Genomic DNA, 26,958 nt, shown 5'->3' with positions numbered 1-26,958 from the left:
CGTACAGAAGCCATCCTGTAGCAGCCCACGCAGCTATTCCTAGGAACATGTTCCTCTTTCCGGGATACAGGAATAGACCTGCCTTTGCTCATGTTTCAGGTTCCATCTATTCTAATCTGCCCCGAGTTACCTGAACCGGGTTTGCGTAATTTACTTCTAAACAAATGAGCAGGAGAGGAAATGCAGCCAGGCAGGGAGGGCGAGCAATTTCCCAAATAAGGATGAGTCTGTGTAGGTGAGACAGGGCCCAGGGACGCCAGACCAGCACGGGGAAGAGAAAATAGTTTCCCCCAGTTAGCTTTGCAGAAGCACCACAACCGCTGGGTCTGCGTGCAACTGTCCCTGCCAGCAGATTTCCGCCTCCAGGACGAAGAGCAGCTGCTGCTTGGGGTAAGGAGCAGCTTTGACCCCTCATGGTGAGGCTGGGAAGATTTTAAATCAATATCACGGTTTCTGCAGCTCCCTTGTGCTAATGCTGCAGCCCACCAAGAGCCCTGACAAAGGCCAAGCAGGATCTCAGGCCAAGGTCGCAGTTCCCAAGAGCACTGTGTTTGGTTCCCTACGAGGCTCATTTGTGCCTCTGCCTCTATCTTCAGAGCCTTCGTTTGGCTTCTAACTTCACCGGCACTTGTTCTGGACACTGTTCCACCGCCCCAGCGCCCTTCAGCTTCTGACTAGGGCCCTGAGGTGGGGTGCTTGCCAGGAGCCAGCCCTGCAGGCTGAGCAGGCCTGGAGCAGCGTGCGGGCAGGCTGGGAAATGAGTGGGTTCTTGCCCCATTCCCGAGTCCCCAGGAACAGGGGTGGGCTTGGTGCTGCGGTGGGAACACCCTCCCCAGCCTGGGCTCACCAAGCCCTGCTTTCAGGAGAGCGGAGGGGCAGTCAGCCAGAAAGGCACAGGTAAGGGAATTTCATCAGGATGACTGAGCCAGCCCTGGCTCTCACACAGCGCTGTCAGGGAGCTGCATTACATCAAGACTTTACCCTCCTGCTCCTGGAGCCGCTGAGTCACTTCCTGCCTTTAGATTTCACCTTCAAACCTCCTTGCCAGCCTGTGCCTGACACGCTGAGGAGCGCTTTGCAATTCCGAGCATGAAGGGCAAGTCATGGGGTGGGGGGAAACCTCAGTGCATCATTCCCAGGCATGCACTTCCAGGGGTACTTTGTCCCCACAGGCCCTGGGACTCGCTCTCCCAGCCCCATCCGTGCACACAGCTGCAGTTAGTCCCGCAAAGACATGGGGAGGACCTGAGTTTTATTTTGCGTCTTTTGCATTCCCTCAAAGCAGTGGCCAGGTGGCGGCCCGCTGACAGGAGGGAACTGAAGGAGCAGAGTCAGGAAGCTGGCAGCCTGCGTACCCCTCTCCTCTCTCACCTGTGGGGATGCACCAAAGCTGGCAGCAGTGGGAAAGTGCCAGAACATGTTCACCTTACACAAGTGCCATGTGTGCTGGAGCCCACCCAGAGTCCTATAATGCAGCAGCTGTTCCCACTGAACCTCGCGTGAGTTCAGAGCAGCCTTGCCCAGCGCTGGGCACAGCCGATTTCGATAAGGAAATGCTGTGCCGTTTGAGAACTCTGCGCTGAAAAAGCGGCACTCTCGCAGCCCTGGACTTGCTTGGCCTAGCACACATGGAGATGACCACGGCTGCAAGCACAGGAAATAGCAGAGATTGTTTGAATTGTTCACTAAGTCACAGGGGAGCACCCGATTGTCACCAGATTTTAAGGCACACTCGGCAGGTGAACAGAGAATTTCCTCACATTCAGAGTAAGTCTCGGCAAGTGAAAGATACACCTTGCTGTACTAGAGAGACCGTGAAGGGACCAGTGATTTCTGACCCTATATCCCTTAAGCTCCCAGGTTCCTGTACCAACGTATATGCCTGGAAATGTCCTAAAAATGGCTCTCAATTCTGAATCCCTTAAAAACTTCAACAGAAAGACACTGCACTGTCCCAAGACTGCAACACTGCTGGGGCTGAACCAACCCTAGGAAAGGGGCAGGCAGCTCTGAGGTCAGCATCTGCACGAACGTCACCGAGCCTGATCATGCTGCACACGCGCTGCTGGCCTCAGGTAGCCCAGGTGTCACCCCAAGCCATGTGATGGTGCATACGGGTTTATACAGCACATCTCTCCATGTACAGCATCAGCTGGTTACAGCAGAAGAGCGCAGGAAGGACACCAGCTAAAGACAGGTGCGTTGAACTCGACAGGATCTCGGTGCAACTTCCTAGACAGGGTGGGGGCAAAGGGCGAGATTGTTATTTGTATTACAAGAGCGCCGAGGGCCAGCCAGAGACCGGGGCTCCATTGTGCTCAGCGCTCTACACAGACCACGTCTTACAAGGCCTCAAACCAGGCACAGTCGGAATAGACGAGGCAGATGGGGGAAGGATACCATCCCCCTTTGACGGACAGGGAGCTGACGTGTGGAGAGCTGAAGACACTTTCTCAAGGTCACACAAGGAGTCTGTGGCAAAACCAAGAACAGAAGCCAGATCTCCCAAGTCCCAACCCAGTGCTCTAGCTCCAAGGCCAGCCGGCCTGCCCCTCTTTAGAGAGTCTTGCACCTTACTGCAAGCGGAAGTTTAGTTTTCTTTTCACACGCCAGATACAAAGTGTGTTTCCCAAAAAACAGGTCACGTTTTTGAAAAATTGAAAAATACCATTTCTTTTGTTTATCATTTTTACAGTGCAAATATTTGTAATCAAAAATAATATACACTTTGATTTCAATTACAACACAGAATACAATATATATGAAAATGTAGAAAACATCCAAAATATGTAATACATTTCAATTGGTATTCTATTGTTTAACAGTGTGATCAAAACTGCTATTAATCACAATTAATTTTTTTTAGTTAATCACATGAGTTAACTGTGATTAATCAACAGCCCTAACATCAATAAATCCATATGGACTTACACATCTTCGTGCAAACACCATCAGGATCTGAACAAAGCCATCCCTTCCTGAGGAGAAGGCTGGACTCAAGGCGTAGTTAATAAATGCCCAGTTATTAACATGCATTCAGAACTACAAACTACCTTCCTGTGTTGGTGCACTGACGTGAAAACCACGCACAACCAGAGCTTTGCTCAAGAGATTGGCCATTAATCTTGCTTAAAAACAAATACAAAGTTGAGTCAGTTGGGGTAATAAATAAGCACATTTTGTGCATTCAAAGGAAGCTGAGGATTGGAAGTGTTTGAGAAGCTTGGATCTGTCACGAGTCAAATGGACCATTTCACTGAAGGAGGAGATCCAGGAGCACAGGAGTGAGATCGACACATTAGAACTCTCCTCCTAACAAAATAACATCCACCTTACCAGACTGCTAAGAAATCCATGGCCCCAGAATTCACCAGAGGAGATTCTGCCTCAAACTCCTCCTTAGATTATTATTTAGAGCAGAGAAGGGCTGGGAGGAGATGAGAGAACCAGAGTCGAGCTGCAGAGCTGCATTTCCTTTACCCGCAATACTGGTCTGCAAGAGAGGTGTCTTGCCTAATGACAGGCTGCACTGAGCAAATTTACTACAAAGGAACGTGTAGGTTACTGAAGAGGCAGCATCTGCAATCGTTGCTGTGGGGGGCCCGAGAGCAGACTACGAAAGAGAGGTGCTACAGCCAAGTTTTAGGGACAGCAACTGGGACCCTGGTTTGATTGTTTTATCAGAGAGAGGGGTTGGGGTCGCAGTTCAGGGAAAAGCCTGTTCGTGTCAATGCTCTAAAGTAGGAAGGCAAGCACCCAAGCACACGATTGCTCTCTGAGCTCCAGCTCCTTTTTCCCATGCACACTAGTCACCCATCTAACAGACGGCACTGAGCTTCGGTTTCATTATGGTAACAAGGACGTCAAAAATTCCAGTCTTCGGGGTACTTCCCCTCTGGCTAGAGGATTGCACATGCTTCTAGAAAAGGTGAGCTCTGCCTTGCTTTCTCTTCCAAGAAACCCATGGTGAAACTTTGCCTAACTGTCTGAAGTGCCTAAATGATGGGGTAAGCGTCAAAGATCCACCCAGGCCAAGTCAGACAACCTTAGGTTCCCTTCCAGAACAGCTGTCTCCATCCGCAGCTAACCGGCTCCCTCACAGCTACTGCACAGAGCCCTGCCTGGAGGACTTCCGCCCCCCCCCCCCCAAATAAATGTTAGTACCATTCATTAAGCCAACCAGGAAAGAAGTTTCTTCATTTCAGAGCCAGATTTCAAGACGATGGAAGAGAACCAGCATAGAATAGGACAAGAAAGGAACAGGGGCCTAAGACTACCAGTTAGATAGTTTGCTGTTAGCTTCTGCAAGGAGCAGTCAAAATGTGACCAGCTTTCATACAACTCCTCCATCAGCTGATTCTAAACATTTCTGCGCCTTACAAACTGTCCCAGGTCCAGCCCTGGCTCTTGAAGCATCTCTGCTGCAATACCAGGAGCAAAATTAAACCCCCACCCACCCCCCCTCTCCAGCGGGGCACACACACTGCTGAGGGCAGGATCCAGGTGGCTTTGGTAACTACGGACGTAACTCACTGCAGCACGGCTGTGAGAAACAGCTGATTTGCACCATGACATTCACCACATCACATTCCCAAGGTCTGCAAGAAGCTTCCAGAGAGACCAAGGTCTCTTCTGTCATGAGAGCTTGGGCATCCTTAACACATCTGGTTCCTGACTGGTCACCTGCTCTAATGCTTATGTAGCGTGTGCCTGGCTGTGTTGGACTGCACTTTAAAATTGGGCGCACACAGCCTCGGGGCTTCCCTCAGCTGGAGAACACAAATGTTCATTTTTACCATAACCCCCCTGTACACAGAGCGAGGAGAACACTTTTCAAGGCACTTGCTCCCATCCCAGGACCCACTGGTGCTGTCCCATGCACATTGCTGGGTATAGCACAATCTTGGCAGCAACACGGTCAGTAGCTAGTTTTCCAAGATACAGTCTCTAAGGAGAGAGGTCAGAGGACGCTTGTGTTCAAGCACACCAGCCTTCCATCCAAACTTTAACCCACCGGCAGGTCTCTGCTGCCATTTGGCTGGTAACTGCAGGTCTCTGGCTCTGTACTAGCTCTTTTCATTGAGGCCCCCTTAAAGAGTAAAGGAGGTCTCTGCTGAAAGCATGTATTCCAGCTGCTAGCGTCCCTCACAAGCAAAGGAAATTACAGCTCTGTAACCCCAGTATGCCTGCAGCTTCTAATTCTGGTGAAGTATCAAGTCCTGGGAAGGGAAGTAGGCTCAGGTTACCATCCCAATAAATGGCTTCTTGTGGTCTGAACCAAAATTTAGACCATCTGTTGCCTGAGAGTCACAGCACGTGCCAGCTGCAGAGTTTCTGGCTGCTGCCCTCCTGCAAAAAGGTAACACGCTCCAAGGGCAGGATTGCTCAGCTTTGCAGCAGGTCAGGAAACTACTGAGTGGAGACAGCCAGGGGAGCACGGGAAGCAGGGAGATAATTTCTTTACTTCACTTGTACACTGCCAAAGCAGAGCTGAAATGAGTTTACATCTGCAAGGCTGACACTATCCAGACAGGGAGAGCTGGATGCAGAGTCGTCCGGCATCAATTATGCTTACAGGACAGACCTGAGCTGCTTGAAAAATCAGTCCCCTTTGTGGCAACACTTCTCCTTTGTGCTATTTTTTTAAAATTTAGTCTCAAATACTGAGCATTTTAAACGAGAAATCATCCATGACTCAAGGCAAAAGAGCTTTTGCTATCGAGATTTCTTTTGGAGAAACGCTGCTCAGAGCTATTTCTGAGAAGGAGAAGTGGAAAGCACGTCACTTCTTGCACAACTGCTTTGACGCTGCTGCGGCACCTCTCCAGAGCTGGAGACTTCGGCATCTGTAGCCAGGGGGGTAAAAAAGCTTTTTGCCAACTCGAGAGGCAAAACTACACAAACAGCCACTATGGACACAAATATCCAGGTGCCCGCACTTAACAGTAAGGAGTTGGAATTCAAATCTCCGCAGTCCAAATGCTGCATGGCCTCACAGAACGAGAGCTACCTGCCACCACAGCCACGGAAAGCGTTTGTGTCTGGGCAACAAGCAGCATCTAGCACTGACTCTTCATCTCTTTCCGAGATTTTTGGTGCAGGGGCCAAGTTCTCATCTCTCTTTAAAGTGCCCTGCAGAGCTATGAAAACAGAAAAACAGACCCACGTCTGCTGCCTGTTTCCTGCACTACATTCTCACCAACGGTACAGACCTGGTGTTTACTGAGCCGTAAAGGGGTAGCTGTAAAAAGCAGCAAGGGAATTCTGCATGAAACAGATTTACTTTCCAGGACAATGGGATATGTGTAGGGCAGCATTTTAACTAGGAGACAGCCAGCTCGCTATGTCCTCAAGGTAAAGGCCAGGAAGGGTTCACACCCTGTGCGGTGAAGAAATGATCTTTTTCTTATTTGTAAAGAAGATGTGCCATGCTCACTCACTGAAAATGACAACAACCTCCTCTGTTCATGGCAAGGCACATGGTGCAACAGCCAGGGGAGAACAGCCACAGAGCAAGGCACTTTGGTTACAGTTAAAAAGTTTCCAAGTTTATTTGTTTGCTCGCATGTTTGTAGGATCAGGGCCTCCAGTTCAACAACAAGGGGAGTAATGGAGATCCCAGCATGCTAATAACCAGCCCTCTGCTCTCCCCATCAAACAGAGAACACGCTAGCTGAATAGGGTATTTGTGGCAAGCCATCCACAATAACAATAACTCAGCCAGGCCAATACTCTAACTGTAGCAGAAAGTTACGTCGGCTTGTTGAATGCAATGGATCAGATTAAAACTCAACACAATCCCAACAGCCACAATGACCTAAGGAGCAACGGACAGACTGACTCTCCCAGTGACTCATACTGGAATCTGTTACAGCAGGTGCTGTGAGCAAAACCGCTCACCAGTAAATCTCCACTTCACTAGCAAAACATTTAAGTGCTTGCCCAGAAACAAAGCAGCCCCATCAGAAACCAGAGGGTGACATCAACACAGCGTTTCCTACCCCGGTTCAGGTTTCATTACATGGGGCTGAAGATAGGACTCTTGTTAAAGTTCCTCTAAAAGTCTCCACATTAGACAAAGTCCCTGGCTCTGGTTTTGTTGGCGATACTTAAATTTCTGAACCCCTTTCTTCTCTCACTAGCACACGGAGACAAGAGGGAGAGAGCAAACAGGAAGGGTTCCCTAATCTAAAAGGAATTGCTAACAAAAATCATCATGCTAACCTAATGAGCCTCATCCTATTGAGGTCAATGGCAAAACTCCCACTAACATCAATGGGTCCGGATCAGGCCCTATATTACTTAAACAGAAGGCACTACCTGGGGCCTGGTTCTTAAGAGGGGTATGCAGAGCCAGAGACTCTTGTCCAGAACCAGAGCTCTGCATCCCCTTCCAAAACTCACTTTCACATGTTGAAGATCTGAAGCCACAATGGTCCTGTTCACTTTAGTTGCATCACTGCCGGCGGCAGCATGGTCAAGTCAAGTCTATTCTCTTCAATAGATTGAACCACATTTGGGATTTCCCACATGTGGTCCAGGGCCTCTCAGCTGCTCAGAGTGATGTGCATGATGTGTCCATCCAAGCTCAGTGCTCACCTCTCAGTGGCTTACAGGACAGGTTTGTGTAGGGCTGGAAAATACACACACAGCGTAGCTTCTCTTGGTCAGAGTTCCTTGCAATGTACTGTATACCCAAGACTAATTACACCTCTTGAGTGAGTGCACAGTTATTCTGCATACTCCAGAACTCTCTGAATTGGGGACCAAGGCATACATTGAGTTAATGTCAGCCACTGAACTATACCCAGGTTAAATTGATGGACTTTAGAAAAAGTATACTACAAATGTGAAGATCTTCGAAGCCCTTGGTGCACTGTAGTTCTATAAAACTGAATAATCTGCTATTGTGGCATGCAGGAATGTAACAGTGCTGCTCTCTACTCCTCCAGGACCAAGCATCAGGCCATAGGTGAGTGTCCAAAACCTGAGGCCACCTCCAGAGAAGGCTGAGTTGAGGAGCGTTTCCTCTACTAGAAAAGTACATACCTCCCTGCTGATACAGACACAGGGCACTTCAAGAATGTAAGTGCAAGGGGGCTCAGCTTCCACATGTAACCAGACCTTAAATCTCTCCACCCTTTATAATATTACTGTTTGCACCGCGGTGCTATCCGAGTGTTTCACAAACACGGACACACTTATCCTCACTGCACTCCTGTGAGGTCAGGGAGCATTTTGTCTCCATTTCACAGACTGTGAAACAGAAGTATGGAGGGATTTAGTAACCTAGCGAGTCAGTGACAAAGCTAGGAATTGAACCCAGATCTGAGTCCCAGTCCAATGCTGTAACGATAAGGCCATCATCCTTCCTGTTCCAGAAATACACTATATAGTCAGGCCTGCTGGAATTATGTAAGCATAGATCACAAGAAATGCTTATAAGACTATTTTCTCCTTTGCTAAAGCCCCCTATGTATATATGCTACAGATCTAAACCCAGAGTCTCTCTACTACAGGCAACCCTTGTCACAAAGAGAAATAGAATATAAAAGAGAGAGGAACGTACATGTATAGAACTAAGTTACTGTGGGCCACAGGTCTTTCATATGTGACCACATGTGACCATGTCTTCTCCAGCTTCTTCTGTTAAAGTTAGGGCTTTGAAAGCAGGCTAAGCCAAACAGAAACAAGGTTCTCTTGTTCTTGAATAACAAATGTCCACACATGTAGTTATTCAGGAACAGCTATTGCACTATAAATTCACACCCTACCTTAACTGATGTTAACTTTCACGTGTAGACAAGCTTTTAGTTTCAGCACCATGCCACTCCCCTACCTCTTACTCTACCAAGGGACTGCAGAACATGTGTAAAGAACAGCACAATGGGTTATGGGAGAACTGCAAACCTGAGAGGGGGATTTCTTGGCTTTAGTGAGTTGAAGTTTGCCTAACTCAGGAGTCTTTCTGCACTTCAGTGTAACTTCTTTTGTTTCATTAGAATAGCATGAAACTCTCTCTAACTCGGAAGTTAACACTCCTCCCTCACTGCTGCCCGTGCAGAATGTATGGAAAGGGCATGCTCCACGGCCAGTGGCTGCACCGCAGCAGAAGCCACTTCACTTGCAATGTACCCAGGAGAGGGAAATCCACATTGCGAGCGTGGGTCCTGCAGAACTGAGGCTGCTTTAAAGTTATCGGAATATCACTCACTCTCACCCACCCACCCGTACCCACCCCACATGGGTAAAATACTTTTATGTGAATAAACTGCCAATTGTTTTTACCATTTGCATTTTGTATTTAAAACATCTCCCAGAGACCTCAGGAGCCAGTGCTGAGCCTGGAAGGTATTTTTATGGCCACATTTTAAACCCACAGAAAGTAGGGGTCTAGAATGGAAACAGTTCTTTACAGCTAAAACACTGATCCTGGGCTCTGCCCTGAACAGCTGGGCCTAGTTCACAAGTTAAGTAAATTACTATTCCTAAAACCCACTCTGAGTTTCAAAGGGGCTCACAGGAGATGCTGACTAGTCACTGTTCTCCCCAGATGACAAGCTATGAGCCATTTTAGTTACGGGATTTCCTAGGGAACACTGGAAGCTTGGGTAAATAAACTCAAAATACCAAAGCCATATTTACATTTCACTGTCAAATGATAAATATCTAATCACGGGTGCAATATTTTAGGGATATTTGTTTTTCTATGCACTCAACTATTTGGTCACATCTGTAGCAGCTGGAAGAATTCGTTTGGCCTGCTAGGAAACCCAGATCACGTGTTCAATTTGCATCCAAAGAACTAATGCTGCTTTGTCCAGTCCTACGAGGGTATCAAGTGAAGAATGCTTATGCAACTTTCTCAACAGGAGCTGTAAGCTACCAATATAACTGTATGTAAATAGAACTATGATCTGTTAGCAAGGAGAGTTCTGTATTTAGAAAAATGCTGCTTCTGCAAACCAGTATTGACCAAAATGTCATTTCATATCCTTTACAGAAACATGGGGGGAAATCCGCTTGCAGATAAGGAAAGCAATTCATACTGAATTTTTCTTCTCTCTCTTTTCCCCTCAGAACTCCCTGTCCAGAGAACACTCCTGAGACCGACCCTAAAAGGTCACTAAAACAGCAAAGCTCCTCCTTCAGAACTGGGGATTCGATCTGGGTGCTAAAGCATTACAACATGGAAGGCTCCACATACTTCCACAGCTCCTGTCCCTGAGGCTGAAAGGCTGCTTACATATCCTTTACCCACCTTTTTAACAAAGGCAGAGTGACCAACTTTCCGGGAAGCGAATGCCAGCAAGTGGGGCAGTCTGGGTTATAGATCAGAGATGAACCTGGCATAGTTTCCACAGGACACTCTTCTTCTGGGCTTCAGGTTTCAAAGGGTTACCTGGTGGCATGGCTGTCTTTGCTGAGAAAGCCTGAGATTTCAGTGAGGCTTCAGCAGAGTGCATAACAGTCTCCAATGTTTGCTCAGCTAACCAGTGAAACCCCTGCAGCTCTCCAATGTCTTGAAGATTATGGTTTAGAAGAGAGAATGCTCAGCTAGGGGAATGTTCTGCAGCCATGACCAAGCTGTGGTTAAAACTGATCCCAATGATTTCTATTCAGCCCAGAAACCTCAGACAGTTTCCATTTTCTCAATAACAAAGCATTTTTGTGGGGTGAGGTAACAGGCCTGCAGCTGCCAGGTCTAATTCTCCACTAGGATTTCTTAAGAGTGTGGCCGAATGAGCACTGGCCAGCTGAGCCAGAGGCAGTACAAAAAGCAGCCAGCCTTTACGGCTGAGAAATGAAGGGACAAAGCTGTTGCAGGAGAGATTTGGAGAGAAGCCTTTTTGGGAGGATCATGCAGATTCTCTGTGGAGCTTGTTTTAAGCCACTTTTACAAAGAGCTCCTAGCAGCGTGTAGGACAGAGGTGGGGAAACTACGGCCCACGGACCACATCCGGCCCACGGGACCCTCCTGCCCAGCCCCTGAGCCCCTGGTCCGGGAGGCTCGCCTCCGGCCCCCTCCCCTGCTGTTCCCCCTCCCCCACAGCCTCAGCTCTCTGTGCCACCAGCCAATGCTTTGGGCAGCTGCAGAGCCGCGGCCTGTCCTGGTGCAGCCGCACCGCCAGCCACAGGTGCTCCAGGCAGCGCGGTAAGGAGGCAGGGAGCGGGGGTGGGGTGGGGTGGGGTGGGGGAGTTGGATAGAGGGGCAGGGGAGTTCGGGGTGGTGATCAGGGGGCGGGGGTGTGGATAGGGGTTGGGGCAGTCAAAGGGTGGGGAACAGGGGGGTTGAATGGGGGCAGGGGTCCCAGAGGGGCAGTCAGGAAGGAGAGGAGGGGTTGGATGGGGCGGCGAGGGGCAGTTAGGGGCGGGGGATCCAGGGGCGGTCAAGGGGTGGATGAGGCAGGGGTCCCGGGGGGGGAGGTCTGATATGGGGCGGGGGCCGGGCCATGCCTGGCTGTTTGGGGAGGCATAGCCTCCCCTAACCGGCCCTCCATACAATTTCAGAAACCCGATGCAGCCCTCAGGCCAAAAAGTTTGCCCACCCCTGGTGTAGGAGGAGAGTTCTCCAGCCGAGGAAAGACTGGGACTCCAGGATACAAAGGGACAGAACATGAGAGACAGAGTTGGGGGAAGAGAAATACACCAGCAGATTCTGTACATTCAGTAATTCAGAATCCAGCATGAGAGGCAGTTCAGTGCCCTGTCCACTGGAGCACAGAACTGCACGTACACAAGCGTGAGCAGAAGAGAACGTCGCTACTCAGGACGAAGAGCACCATCGCTTGGAGAGCGCTCTGGAATTGTGACGCCTCATCGCAACATTCATGCTGCAGACCCAACCCATCCAACCACCTCCGAAGCCTCGAAAGCTTTGCCTTTAAAAAGCCTTCTTAAGCCTTGCCCATGAGGCCTGCTGTGCACACACCGGGACCACGTGGCCAGAAAGCCCTGCACACAAAGGATGAACATCTCAGGGACTGACAGCTCTAGCTAGATTTCCCCCTGCTCCAAGGCACCCTTCAGACAGACTAACAGGAGAGTTCAGATAAACAAGCTGAGGCCTAGTCCCCAGTCCAGGTCTTTGTGGAAGTGAAGGAAGTTCCACACAGACAGAAGCAATGAGACTATTTGTATCTAGATCCCAAATCACATTCCTTGGGGGCTGTAATGCGGAAAACACCCATGTGGGGAGGGGAAGTAAGAATCACAGGCAGAAGCCAGGGAGCCACCTATGAAGCTCTCTGCTCTTTGGAGCTGCCCTTTATCCTAAGGGTGTCCAACTCAGAGAGAGCTTTGGTCTACTCCAGAGGTTCATCAGCCACTGGGAACTTGGAGGGACCTGCAGCTCAGGGGATCTGCACTGCTCAGCTTGCGGTGTCCTGGGCCCATGCTCACCAACGTAGTTCCAAAGAGCTAGATTGTTGGGTGCAGTAGTGGTTTGGTCCCTATTTTCATGGGGATCGTCTCATGGATGCTACGCGTAGGGTGACCAGTTGTCCCGATTTTATAGGGACAGTCCCAATATTTGGGGCTTTTTCTTACATAGGTGCCAATTACGCCCCACCCCTGTCCCGATTTTTCACACTTGCTATCTGGTCACTCCAACTCCACTCCCCCAGCTACACACTCAGCAGCAACTGTTCAGATTATTACAGGGGGTCCCCAGGCCCAAACACACCAAACAAACACTCATTCCAAACCTATCACTGCACATTTTGCCTAATCTAGACCCAGGTGCCTGGAAGAGGCTCTCAGGAGTTTCAACAAGGTGAAAGCAGCCGCTGTTCATTTCTCTGGAAAGCGGGTAAAGCAGACTCTCCCTAGTTTCAGGCTGGAGGGCACCCTCAGAGGAGTCTGAAATTCTCTGGCCTAACACATTATGTTCAACGTTAATTTAATCACGTGCCTGGGTGAGTCCAAGTCTCCTCTTGCCGTGAGGTCAGCCTTTACCTGCCACATCACAAGTTCCATTAGCCTGCATGACTTAAGAGATAATATTGCAATACAAACACAAGTAAGCAAACCAGCTGGATGGTCCTCAGTTAGTAACACCGGAGACTGGGGATTTCTCCTCTGGCTGCCTGGAGTACTGACCTGAGAAGGTCAAAGGAAAGGTGTTGTGCTCAAGCTTTGTTCTAAGGGAACTACTACTTCCTGTCCCCAGAGAGAGTGGTATAGATACAACGGGGGCAAGGTGGTGCTGGCTTGGAGCGGGTGTGGGAGATGCAGGAGGGGTGGCCCGGGGAGGGAGGGGTCATCACATGCCCCCCAGAACCTTTAAATTGTGCCCCTGCACTATTAAAAGTTACATGTCACCTCTGATTTAGGTGGAAATATTTTCAGTCTAACACATGAGGTTTCTGCATCTAAGGGGCAACAGCAAAGGTTTCTAACCAAACCCTCGTGCCAGAGCCATTCAGCATGACTGAAGTGCAATTGCTGCCCCCAAACCGGGTCCCCACAACACCCCATACTCTCACATACGAGAAGGAAACTCAAGTGCATATGGGTTTCTCCAGTAAGCACTATAATGTCTACACTACTCTCATCTGCTCCCCCACCACAGGGCCTTGCAGCCAGCAGCTCAACAACAGCAAAGCATTTTAACCAAAGAGTTACTGGGACTATTAACTAGACCCGAGGGAAGCACTCAACTTGAGGCCCTCAAACTATGGATAAACAGAACAAAGCAGCAGCAATTGGAACTACATCAGCATGTCTTGATTCATCTAAAACCCTTCAGGGGCAATGCTCTCCAATAATCAGGAGCTGGGGAAGACATTTCACTCTAGGAACAGTGAAGTCAATTTGCTAATATTCAGTCTCTGTCCCTACAGAACAAAAACAGATCTCCACCAGGCATAGGGAGCTATGGCCTAACGCAGAGGTTCTCAGTGTGGCACACACGACGACTCTGATCTTGCCATGTTGCTAGGTTGGAGGCGAGTCCCAGTCTGGAAAAGGCGGAGATCTACTGGCATAACAGATCAAGGGTCAGAAGATCTGGATTATATTCCCAGCTCTGTCACCAATTTGCTGCATAATCTTGAGCAAGTCCCTTCCAATCTCTGTACTTCAGTTTCCTCATTGTGAAGCAGGGATAATAATTCTTAAATTGCCGTTGTGAAGGGCTGTGCTTTCCTGGAGCACTTTTCTCCTATAGTTCTGAAAGCACTAATGTTGATGTCCTCCACAGCTGGTAACAGACAAGATACCATTCAAGGGGTCGCTACTGAACCCTGATGCCTTTTCCAGGCATAGACAAAAAGAAGCGATGAAGCCATCTGCGAGACCCTTCCTATGAGGAACATGGCTGTCAATGCTCAAAAACCCACTCCGTCTAGAAGTGAGCTAACCCAGACATGAGGGCAGAGCAGGGAGGCTTCCACCACAGGCAATCTCAGCAAGGAGGGGCTCCCTGGTGAGGCTGCTGCAGATCAGCAAGATATAAACCAAATGGCCGTAATGTGCAGAGCATGTTCACAGCAAGCCCAGTCACCAGACAGAGGGCTTCACAAGCTGACTAAAATCCACGCAAACATCTTCCATCTGCTAGCCAGACACCAGTGTCTGAACTGAGGCCTTTGGGAAAGGTCAAGACAGTCCTCCAGGCTCCAAGATATTGCCGTTGCTTTCACTCTTAGTATCTTAATTCCTTTGTTAAGAGATACTAATCTTTCCCTCCAGCAGTTCTCGGGAGCCAAGGAGTTTGTGTATTATTGCAAAACATATGCTCAGAAGAGACTGGAAATGCCGTTGGCAGTGGTACAGAAGGAGCAGTGTGCAGCTTTGGGTCAAAGCAAAAAATCCCTGCTAGTCAGCAATTCCCACGTGACAGTCTGGAAGAGCTAGCGAAAGCATCTTCGAGAAACTAAACAATGGTGTGAGAACGAAGCTAACAAGGGCTGGCTCCAGGAAAAATGAAAAGGCCAATGATATGCCACAACATCCCCAACAGCACAGATCCAAGAGGAGCCTTTCTGGGAAACCAGCTCAAGTCCTTATGCTGGGAAACCTTCTGGGTCAGGGGACCTCGAGGCTAAATGCTGGCAAACTGCGTCGTCAGTTAAGGCGAGTCCAAGTGTTTTCTATTGCATTTGAATGATTTGTTTCAGCCCTACAACTCTCCAGAGAGCAGTGTGTAAGCACAGGCTACTTCTTCTGGGAAGGGGAATTCAGCACGGTCAGCCCCTGCCTACACTAGGACAGTTTTAGCACATTTCCCACCCACTGCTGACATCCAGATGGAGTCCTAGCATGGAAGGGCTGGTGATGCTACTTTTACCGCCCTGCTGATTCAACCTACAACCCCTGGGCACGGTGACACGCGCTCCGACTGCTGCAGCTACACCATACTCAGAGCACATCTGCCTAGCTTGCGTGCGCCACCTAGACTTGCACTCCCACCAGTGGGCCATCTCCACAAAGGCAAGGCTCTTGGGGACCTGTTTCAGCCAAAATGGAGGTTGTCAGGAGCACAGCTTTGATTAGCATTTTTCTCCAGGATGTAGGTGTGGATACAAAGGGGACTTCTTCCAACCTCCACATTTCAGAGAGAAGTCAGGGTGGGTGTGGAAAGAGGGTGGTGTGAGGCCGAAAGCTGTCATTTGTTAGCCTTCTCCATAACCAGTCCAATTGGCCTTACATGCAGGCATGCACAAAACGCAGAAGAAAAACGAGCGTCAGTTTCAGTCTGCTCCAGCCATGCTGCCAGATGAGAGCTAGCTCATGGGGGAGTCTCAAAGGACTCCCCCGCTTGGATGAGTGCCAACATCCAGGATCCTGCATTGGACTGAACAGCCTTCGCCACCCACCAAATGTAATCCCAACGGCTGTGCTGTATCCACACCCCTCCATACACTCCTTGTTAGCTTACATGCATTGGAAGTCACTTCAAAACAGCAAAGTCCAAGAGCAGTCAAGTGCAAAGCACCAAAGTAAATTGTAAGGGATGGGCTGGATGTTACCTAATGAGCCTTTTCCAGCTCTAACTGCTGCAATCCCACACACGTTCCCCTCCAATCCACGTTACCATCATCCCTAGCAACCCAAATAAAATAGCAGATTTGAACAGCTCTGGAAACATCTCCTAACTGTATTTCAAACGGCAGCAAAACCTCCACATCTGCAAAGGAAATTTCTGAGGAAAGCCACACCGCAGCTGCTTCAGAGTCTCTTACTCACGCTGAGAAGAGCAGTGTTCTGTCTTGCCTCATTTCAGTGAAAAGACTTTCTGGCTGCAGAGGAACAAACGTTGCCCAGGAACACAGAACGCACATGCTATGTCTGTGCCCAAACCCAGCAAAATCTGAACAGTGTGGGCAGAGTATTCAATTACTTCATTTCCAGGTGTGCTGTCTGCATGAGTCCTGGCTGGCTTGAGATAAAAGTGGGAACAGTGTTCCCAGTCCTGAAGGCGTCCGCATAATTAATAGTAATTACTACCCAGAGCTTTTGAATCCTCTAAAGTTACATCACTTTTCTCAGCTGCTTTTCATCTGCTGCTTTGGGTCTATGGGAGAATGGCAAAATGTTCAAGATCGGATTCACAAAGGGGGCACCTGGGCCCTGCCCGCACAACCCACAGAAGCAGGAATGCAAAGGAGTCCAATGTAAAAGGGCCTATCCAGCTCAGCTGTCTTCAGGTAGATACAAAGCACCAGAGATGGACAGATACCCAAACACTGTACAGTCTACCTGGATGCTCACTTCATTACCTTGAAGACCCTACAGCACAGATTCCTTTTACACTGGCTGCAAGTAGCACAAGAAACCCAGGAATCTCCACACTGGATCACACCAGTGGTCCATGTAGTCCAGTATCCAGTCACTGAGAGTGGCCACTACCAGCAGCTTCAGAGGAAGGTACAAGAAATCCTGCAGCAGGGAGATATGGAATAACCTACCCCCAAGGAAAGTTTTCCTTCTAATCCCCAATAGTTAGAGGTTGGCTCATGCCCTAAAGAAGAGGAGTTTAATATCCCTTCCCAAACCCTTGTGTTTTCTCTAATTTATTACAATCCTAGGTATTTGTCACACATATAAGTGCCTAATTTCTTTCTGAATCCTGCTAACCTCTTTGTTTCATCGATATGTCCATGCATTCCATGGGCAAACTCGTATTGTGTGAAAAAGCATTTCCTTTTAGCAAGCAAGGGACCCATCTGAGAGGGTCGCGAGATACTCCAGAATGATTATGTTGCTTCAGCAGCCTTCCCAGCCCCGGGAATGGGGCAGTACAAGCTCAGGACCTGAACACAGCTCTCAGCATGGCATCATGCAATAGACTCCGAGGTTACCTTAGAGGTCACTTCTCCCCTTAATGCACACCGATAACTCCCATTAATAGCAACAGATGGAAGGCTATCCCCACACTTCCCTCCTTTCTTCTACTGATCTCCTAGTAGCAAAAATCTCCATCTCTATTCTGTAATGGGAGTGGTCAGCCCTTAGGAGCTGTTTATCATTGGTTAGCTCCACATCTTTATTAGCTCATGTTTGCTTTGGCTGCACATCCAAGCACTTGCTTAAAGCGAGAAAAAACGGAAAATCTTGGACCCTTAACAATGGCCATGAAGTTTAATCTGTCACTGGAGACAATTACTTGACTCCTATTGGTGGCTGGTACTGGCAGGGTCAAGCGTAACATGTGGCAAAGGAAGCACTAGGGAAGCCAGGCTGCAGCAGCTCCAACACTAGGCATTTCCTTGCCTTATTCAGAGTTCCCTTTCCCCTCTCGTGTGTGGAGAGAACAACTCCAGTTGTCCAGCCACCTGCACACACGATTTATGGGTCGTTGGTGCTGATAACAGCTCCAGGTCGGCTCTGGCTGGCTGCTTAGACATTCAAAGCTAGGTTAGGAAATTTGAAACAGTTCAGATTTTGTTCTTGGCTCTGGCCCCCAGCTTTGGGCCTGAAAGTTGATCTGAATTCCTGAATAGAACTGGCATTGGGTAGCTTGAGCACGAACACTTACATAAAGTTTTCTCCCGACATGACTCAAGTCAGCCTTCTTTTGAAAACAAAAGGGTCTGGGGTTTCTGGGTGTTTATTCAACGCACTGATTTAAGAAGAATTCTTTGGTTTTCTACCTGAGAAGCTCAGCACACTTTATCAGAGGAAGATGCAGCCATTTCCCGCAAGGGGGAAAGATACAGGGTGCTATATACACAGCTAGCTTAGAAATAGTGTAAGTGAGCTTTAAATCTCCAGGAACATAATGGTAACATGAGCACAGGACCAATTAAAGGCTTATAGTGAGATTGCACCAAGAACAAAAGCAGGGACTACCGCTCCTTTGTTTCACTGCTATTTGGATTCTATGGCTAAGATGCTATATTAATGCATTTAAACTAATGCTATTTAGATCCAGTTTTAATGCATCATTTAAAAAGTAACTTGGTTTGATTTTAAATGGCGTGAAGTGTAACTCAGGAACTGCTACTAACAGTTGCCCTTTGCCAGCCATCCCTGGGATGCCATCTCAGTGGGCTCCTGCTTGAATAAAGGAAAAAATAATCAATTAAATTGCCTTCCAAATTAGCAAACACAGTGACATGGTGAGTCACGAGCAAAGGCGATTCCTTTAGGATGAGATACAGGAAGATGGGAGACGTGACATTCTTCAGTTCCCCCTTTCCTTTCACAACCCGACCCTTGACATTTTTCTCAACAGGAAACCTTGTTCTCTCCCTCCTTGTAAACTGCTGACAACTGTATTTTACACCTTACAAAGTCAACAGAAGTCAGAAGGGGAAGAAGGAACAAAGACCTGCTCACAGCAAGTACATCTTCCCAATGTGGAGCATTTTTCCGTGGAACTGTAGCCAAGACACGGCTTGCTTGGGAAGGCAAAGTCTAGCAGCTATGTATCACAGAAGCAAAGGGCCTTCGGGTGACCATCTGGGGTCCTATCACTGCACTATCTAAGCACTGAGGTTGTGGCATCAGCTCCAATGCAGCATTATGGCTGCTTCACTAAGAATATTCAGTGGGGAAAGATTTTCAACATCAGCTAAAGGTTTTAGCCACGCAACCCCCACTAAAATTAATAGGGCTCATGTGGCCAAACTTCCTAGTCAGCTTCCAAAATCTCACCACTCATATTTAAAAGATTCTGGTTTTTAAGGAAGGGATTCTGACACTGAATAATTGGGCTTTAAAAGTAATTCCAAACTGCCACAAACCTGGGTACTAATTTCTCTATTTCCCCTGCCCACAGCTCCACCCCCTTTCCAGCTGCAGTTCGGGATTGCTGCTGTAGATTTCTCTGTTCCTTTCACCCCAGTAAGACTCTAGACTCAGCCAACCTCTCCTTTCTCTCTGCGCCACCCCAGACACCCCCTTTTAGATGTTTTCCAAAATTCATGAAAATTGATGTGAAGTTTCCAGTTTAAAAGGTTTTCTGATGGACGTTGCTGGGATAAAACATGTTTAGTTTCACTGCAGTGTCTCCCATAGGCAGAATTAGCTAAACACAGGAAACAACAGGGAGACATTCCAGTAGGTAAAGGAACCGTGACTTTCACCAGTACGTCCCTCTTTCCAGCCCAAGCTGGCACTCTACGGGGGGAGCTCTGGCAAGTTCAGAATGGCAGACATGCCAAAGTAGCCCAATCCCAGTGCAGGATTGATGGCCTCCTTACTGGAGCAATCGGCAAGAGTCACTAGGACAGCTGCCGAATCAGGCGTCTCCAGCAGAAGGCTGGCATCTATTCAAAGCCATTAGTCAGTCCCCAGTTGTCTGTAAATAACCCCTTTGTCTGAGGAATCCTTGACATGGAAGGCCAGGCAGAGGCCAAACAATTCACAGGCTTGCCGTCCTTCTGCCCAAAGCTTCTGCAAGCATGGGCCCTGCAAGCATGGCTTTGTGCAAGCCAAGGACAGCAGGAACCCCATGAGCACGAACAGAAAGTCAGCTGGCCCCACACACATTTTCCACACCACTGCTGTGGCTGCCACAAATACATCTTCCCTAGAAGAGGAAGAGTTAAGTTTGAGCCCTGAGGAATCACTTTATTAGTTTCCCCTCTTAGGCTTGCAGGAAGTGGAAGGCCATACAATGGTGTGGACGGAGCTGGAATTAGGAACATGCTGTAGGAAGTGCCTTATTGGGTGAGCCAGGTGGGCAAGGAGGCCTGTCTTATTTTGACCAGTATTAAATGCTTCTGAGGAAGGTGCAAGGAACACTGCAGTGGCCACTTCAGCAGTAACTTCTCTGTAGGGAAAAAGAAAAGGAGGACTTGTGGCACCTTAGAGACTAACCAATTTATTTGAGCATGAGCTTTCGTGAGCTACAGCTCACTTCATCGGATGCATCACGAAAGCTCATGCTCAAATAAATTGGTTAGTCTCTAAGGTGCCACAACTCCTCCTTTTCTTTTTGCGAATACAGACTAACACGGCTGTTACTCTGAAACCTGTTCTCTGTAGGGAAGTTTCTTCCTGACACCAGCAATTTGGAGTTGGCTTGTATATTGAAGCTGGCAGATTTATAGCCCTTACGAGTGGTTATCTGAGTAACGGTGGATGTTTTTCTTATTGACCTTGTAAATGTCGAAACCCGTTCTGAAATGAAATCTATCATCAGGGAACACCACTAGAGCTGTACAAGGCTAATGTTCTGAGTCAACATAAAGGCAAGAGGAGAGAAACTACAATAATACAGACTGGGAAGAAGACTGCTGCCTGTTGTGACTCCAGAGAACTGAGCCACTCCAGCTGCCTGCTGCATCCTCTGCCAGCTGGGCTACCCCGATGTCTCTTCTGAAATGGGCTGCAGTGTAAACAGGAAGCGGAGCTCTGACAGCAGGCATGCTGCAGACGGCTGCAAACCCTGCAGGGGGCCAATCACCAGTCTGGTGGAGGGAAGGAGGGTGACCTAGCATGCTGCCAAGGGTCAGACCTGACCTTTAGCCTACCCGTCAGCACTCAGCTCCTGGGGTGTCATTCTGAAGGACACGTAGATACAACATCCAGTGCCACCAAGATACCTTGGTGACAGGTGCCTTAGAAACATTCAAGATGGAGAGAATGTGGTGGTTCAGCAACTGAGAGCAGGATGCTCACAGCAAGGAGCTTAAGGCCCCAACAGCTCCAGTCAGTCTTTATAGCATGGTCCCAGCATTACCCACCCTGGAGAGCAGAGTCCATCCCACCCGTTTGTGCTTTTTGCCATGTATTCCCAAAGCTCCAGCAGCCACTTCTGCACACAGAAGAGCTATTCATTGTATTCTCTGCAGTCCTACACTCAAAGTGGACCAAAACCCAAATCCCCCTGCATCCTCAGGCAGAGCAAGTTTCAAAGAGTCACTAATGCTCACAGAAGCCTCCTTCCACCACTCCTGCAATTCTAGGTGACTTTTTTGTTCCGCGTGATTCCTAAACAAGAAAAAGTTAAACCAAAGTCAGCAGCTAGGACTATCAGGAGCTCTGTGGAAGCAACCAGCCAGCGTGAGCAAGGAGCAGGCAACCATGTGGTACCCATCCCAAAGTGGAGGAAATTGCACAGAGGAAGAACAGGATGGCAGAAATGGCAACTCCCTCTTTCCTGCCATGTGCCTGCTGGACTGGTCCACCAAGAAGCTATATTGTCCCTTGATAAAGCAAGTCATGGAAGGGCTGTGAGTTCAACACATAACTTAGCTTTTCATGTAGAAGGCAGGTTTTTAACATTAAAGACTCCTCATGCAGTAGTCAATCAAATGCTTTTCCCAAAATGAACAGATGGGGGTAGTTGAATTTTTTTTTTTTTAATTTAGCAGCTTTGGCTTACTGTTTTAAAAGCAGGTTTCAGAGGAGCAGCCGTGTTAGTCTGTATTAGCAAAAAGAAAAGGAGGACTTGTGGCACCTTAGAGACTAACCAATTTAAAAATTTAAAAGCATTAAAATGATAAACAGAGCAAATAAAAACCTAAACAACCAGACCTCAGTCTAGAGGCCTACAAGTCAGAGATGGGAAAACATCACGTCACATCTAGTCCAGCCTCGGGTCGGGACAGACCCTGTTCCTCACAACCTGCTGTCTGCTGCTTTGTCCAGGCTGGTTTTAAAGTGTCTCTGGTAATGGGATTTCTGCCACTGCCCTTGGAAGAGGGATCGTAACATGTGTAAGTTCAAATGGGTGACAAACCCAAGTCAAAAGCATTCCCTGAAGAGCTAAGAATACAGCAGTAGGTGAGGTTAAGTGGTTTTTAATAAAAACGTTTTAAATAGATACTGACCTGTTGCTTAAAGCAGCAAACTCTCTGTTGTCTTTGTTTAAAAGAAACAGCAAGGTGAATTTTAGAAAACCAAATAACTGAGGGCTGAAAATAACCAGTCATAGGAAGGCCAAAGCCTCTTGATTTCACTGTGCCATCCGGATGTGTGCAAAACGCACCCCCCCCCCCCCACTACTAACACCTTCTCAGAGCAGCTCAGTGCAAGCATTTGATTTAGGTTTCGCTTCTGTGTCTGTTGCTCGGCTTCAGGACTCCTACATTAAGGATGAAGTTTAAGGCTCAGGACTTCAACAATCGCACTAGAGCAAGCACAGGTACTCCTGGGAGAAACCGTGGCTGGATACTTCCCTTTCTCACATCCCTTTCAGAAAATGCCACAAAGCTTATTGGACATTCCAAACAATAAATCCAGATTTCCAGTGGAATCATCTTCCTTTTATTACAAAATTAAAGCATAATGATCCCCTTGACCCTTAATTCCCACTTTCTCTTTAAGAAAATTACACTAAGAACTCACCTTAAAAAGATTTTCCTTTCCAATCTTTCCCTACAAGGGCTGGGCAGTGCCAAAGTCACAATTCATAAAAAGTGAATAATTAACTGAGAATTTACCCTGGAGTAGAAACACAGATTGTAAAGAAAGAATTAGACATTTGGCGCCAATTCATCCCTGGTTACATTTCTCTGAGTTCATTCAAACTCCAAGGAAGGAGAATGTCAGAGGTAGTCACTGGTTTTGCAAAAATGTGAAAGAATAAAAATCAAAACTTTAAAATCAAGTGAAAGCCCTTTGAAAAAGCAAACTCAGAGTCAGTTGCATTAGAAATGTGCCTAACAGGAAATAAACATACACTCTCTTCTCCAGTGTCGATGCGCATGAAAATCAGCAACTGTTAAAATTACCCACTGAGCTCTCTTGTGAAATATGCTGCAAACACAGAGCTTGAAGTTTTTAAGTAGACACTTACTAACAAGAAGCTATATGAAAACACAGGGAAGAGGCGAGCACCATCAATGTTCACTGGCTACTTGCTGGGGAGAGTAAATCCACCAGCAAAGTTCCCTTTACCAACTGCTGGGAAAGAAAAGGGTGCAAAGATCCCCACCAAGGTGCTTTCATATTACGGTTTGGCTATTATGTATTTGATACATTTGAAGCCAAGTCCCCATCTTTCCCTGTTCACTTCTGGTGCTGGTAGTTGAGAAGAGGTGCTCTGACATTCTGCCTCTGGTTTTTGTGATCCGCCTCCCCAGTGCCTCAGCTGCTTCCCCAAGTTAAATTGCCACAAATTCTTGTCAAGTTCACTGTTGACCACAGTTCTAAAGAGCAGCAGAGAACCTGTCTAAAGGCTTGTTAATTTCCCTCAAAGCTCAGTCAAAGGTAGCAGCAGCTGAGGCACTGTAGTGTCTGTAGACTCAGGAAGGCAACGCTGACTCTGGTCACATTTACAGAGTTTTCTTCACCACTAGAAGGGCAAGGAACTTCTTTAATTCAATAAAATCTTAGATTCTGCAGAAGCTGATGGCTTAGCCCCCCTCGCCCCACTCATATATTGGGCAGGTAAAGTTTCCTACTTTCAACTAGGGAATATATTTTTCGAAGTCCTACCATCATTGACCTGAAATTTGAACTACACGAGGCAAAGGCTAAAAGGATAGACTCTGAACAAAGAAAAAATACCCATCCCTGTTCCCAGCATCCCAAAACAAAGAGGCAGCCCACAGCCAGGACTCAGGATTTCTGTAAATCAGAAAGGACTCAGACCAGCCTCATTGGGAAGGCAGGCATACCGTACCTAGATACGGTTCACATTTGTGTTGCCCACGCCCCAGTTTACAGAGCGGGAAGGAGGGCACCAGCCCACCAGCCCCCGGCTCCTGCCCCGTGCCCAAGGATCTGGCAAGGAAGCGACTGTCTCTGTCCGCAGTGAGTTGATGGCGTGCGCCGCACTAGACAACACACAAAGGAGGCTCAGCTCTGCCCCGGGGCGCTGCAGGAGGGTGGCGTGGAGATGCAGAAGAGGGGCTGGAGTTTTCCAGGCGTTGCCCTGCCCCGGTGCAAGGGGGGTCCCGGTCTGCCCGCGCCAGGACGGGAATATCCGAGTCCCAACCCGCGGCGGCGCGGTGCCTGCCCCGGGCGTGCCGAGCCGGCAGGGGCTGCCCGAGGATGCAGCAGCCCCGTCGGGCCGGGGGCACCGGGCAGGGCAGGGCTGCCCCGAACCCACGCCCAGAGAGCGGGTCGGGGCGGCCGGGACTGCCGGGGGGCAGCCGGATCCCGTGGGGTGCCCGAGCCCGGGGACACCGCTCGCCCGCCAGGTCCCCAGGCGGGGGCAAGGGGTGAGGAGGCGACCCCCCGGGGACCCCCACCCCCCCGGGGAGCCCCCCATCGCCAGGAGCGCCCCAGGATGCCCCCCATCCCCACGGGGAACCCCCCCCGGGGAGCCCCCCATCGCCAGGAGCGCCCCATCCCCAGGAGCGCCCCCATCCCCACGGGGAACCCCCCCCGGGGAGCCCCCCATCGCCAGGAGCGCCCCATCCCCAGGAGCGCCCCCACGGGGAACCCCCCCGCTCAAGGGGCGCTCCTCGCACCTCCGGGGAGCCCCAGCCGCCCCCCGTGCCCACCTGGTCCGCACGCTCCGGGCCGAGCCGGGCTCGCTGGCTGCTCCTGGCCGCCGCGGCGCTGCACGGGCTCAGGCAGCGGAAGCGGCCGCCCCGTCCCCGCCGGGGGAAGCCGGAGCCCGGCCCCCGGCCCCGGCCCCGCCCGCTGGGCGGTGCAGGACATTGGGAGGGAGGGTACTGGGGGGAACGGGGGGGGGGTAGGAGGCAGGGCACTGGGGGGGGGAGGGAGGGTACTGGGGGAACGGGGGGGGTAGGAGGCAGGGCACTGGGGGGGGGGGAGGGAGGGTACTGGGGGAACGGGGGGGGTAGGAGGCAGGGCACTGGGGGGGGGGAGGGAGGGAGGGTACTGGGGGAACGGGGGGGGTAGGAGGCAGGGCACTGGGGGGGGGAGGGAGGGTACTGGGGGAACGGGGGGGGTAGGAGGCAGGGCACTGGGGGGGAGGGAGGGTACTGGGGGAACTGGGGGGGGTAGGAGGCAGGGCACTGGGGGGGAGGGAGGGTACTGGGGGAACGGGGGGGAGGAGGCAGGGAACTGGAGGGTACTGGGGGAACGGGGGGGGAGGAGGCAGGGCACTGGGGGGGAGGGAGGGTACTGGGGGAACGGGGGGGGTAGGAGGCAGGGCACTGGGGGGGAGGGAGGGTACTGGGGGAACGGGGGGGAGGAGGCAGGGCACTGGGGGGGAGGGAGGGTACAGGGGGAACGGGGGGGGAGGAGGCAGGGCACTGGGGGGGAGGGAGGGTACTGGGGGAACGGGGGGGAGGAGGCAGGGCACTGGGGGGGAGGGGGTACTGGGGGAACGGGGGGGAGGAGGCAGGGCACTGGGGGAACGGGGGAGGGCACTGGGGGGGAGGAGGCAGGGCAGCAGGACATTGGGGGGAGGCAGGGCACTGGGGGAACGGGGGAGGGCACTGGGGGGGGAGGCAGGACATTGGGGGAAGGGTACTGGGGGAACGGGGGGGAGGAGGCAGGGCACTGGGGGAACGGGGGAGGGCACTGGGGGGGAGGAGGCAGGGCGGCAGGACATTGGGGGGAGGCAGAGCACTGGGGGGGAGGAGGCAGGGCACTGGGGGGAAGGGTGGGGGAGGGAGGGTACTAGGGGAACGGGGGGGAGGAGGCAGGGCACTGGGGGGGAGGGGGGTACTGGGGGAACGGGGGGGAGGAGGCAGGGCACTGGGAGGGAGGGTACTGGGGGAACGAGGCAGGGCACGGGGGGAAGGAGGCAGGACATTGGGGGGAGGGCACGGGGGGGAGGCAGGGCACTGGGGGGAGGGTACTGGGGGAAGGAGGCAGGGCACTGGGGGGAAGGGGGGGAGGGCACGGGGGGGAAGGAGGCAGGACATTGGGGGGAGGGCACTGGGGGGGAGGATGCAGGGCACTGGGGGGAAGGGCCTGGGGAGGCAGGGCATTAGAGAGAAGGGCCGGAGCGGGGATGCTGGGGGTGCAAGGGCCCTGGGGGAAGGGCATTAATTTGCACAAGTACGTGCCTAACCCTAGAGACTCCCTCCTGAAATCCTGTGATTGGTCTCTGCAAACCAGGGCTTTGGGCGCCCACTGGCAGTCAGGAGGAAGGCCACTGAAGAGCTGCCAACAGGACGGGCCCAGCCTAGCCCTGACCCAAATCTTCTTGACTCTCTCACAGCTTGCCTCCCCTTCAGCATGAGGCCAGCAGACAGGCCTTGGTGGTGCAGAGGACTGGGGATGAAGAGCATCTCTTGTCACCTCTAGGCCCTGGGTTTGAATCTGCCCAAGGTCAGGAGGGAGTGAAGGTTGTTACCCTCTGATTGTGCTCAGTCTGTTCCTCCGCTTAGTAAATTGATGTTTCCGTCTCAGCCCATTCCTAGTGTATGGGTATCTACCTTACCAGCAGAATGCCCCTGCAATGAGAAGTCACACTAGTGATACTGAATGGGCCAGTCAGCCTCTAATTTCTTGAGGGGGCCCTTCTAAGCAGAGTTTAGATACAATCCCTCAGATTCCATTACAATGGTTGACAATGTAAAAGGCTAGAGATAGATAGACTGGCAGAGAGCAATGTGTGTGGGAAGCTTGCCCTGCCATTGCCTGTGAAGCACTCAAAACTGCTACCTTTTGATTTCATAGTGTCCCCCA

General features: G+C 50.3%; 1 protein-coding gene across 1 annotated transcript in view; it reads right to left on the bottom strand.

Annotated features, from left to right (window-relative positions):
* FHL3 (four and a half LIM domains 3) overlaps positions 1-25,001 on the bottom strand; it is a 37,398-nt gene extending 12,397 nt beyond the window's left edge. The window contains exon 1 of the mRNA XM_084652458.1: positions 24,852-25,001. The gene's annotated coding sequence lies outside the window, so the exon portion shown is untranslated. The remainder of the gene's footprint in view (positions 1-24,851) is intronic.
* Between the last annotated feature and the right edge of the window lie 1,957 nt (positions 25,002-26,958).

This window comes from Lepidochelys olivacea, assembly GCF_965140295.1.
Source record: "Lepidochelys olivacea isolate rLepOli2 genome assembly, chromosome: 19".
NCBI classification, from domain to species: Eukaryota; Metazoa; Chordata; order Testudines; family Cheloniidae; genus Lepidochelys; species Lepidochelys olivacea.
This window is presented reverse-complemented; position numbering and strand designations above follow the sequence as displayed.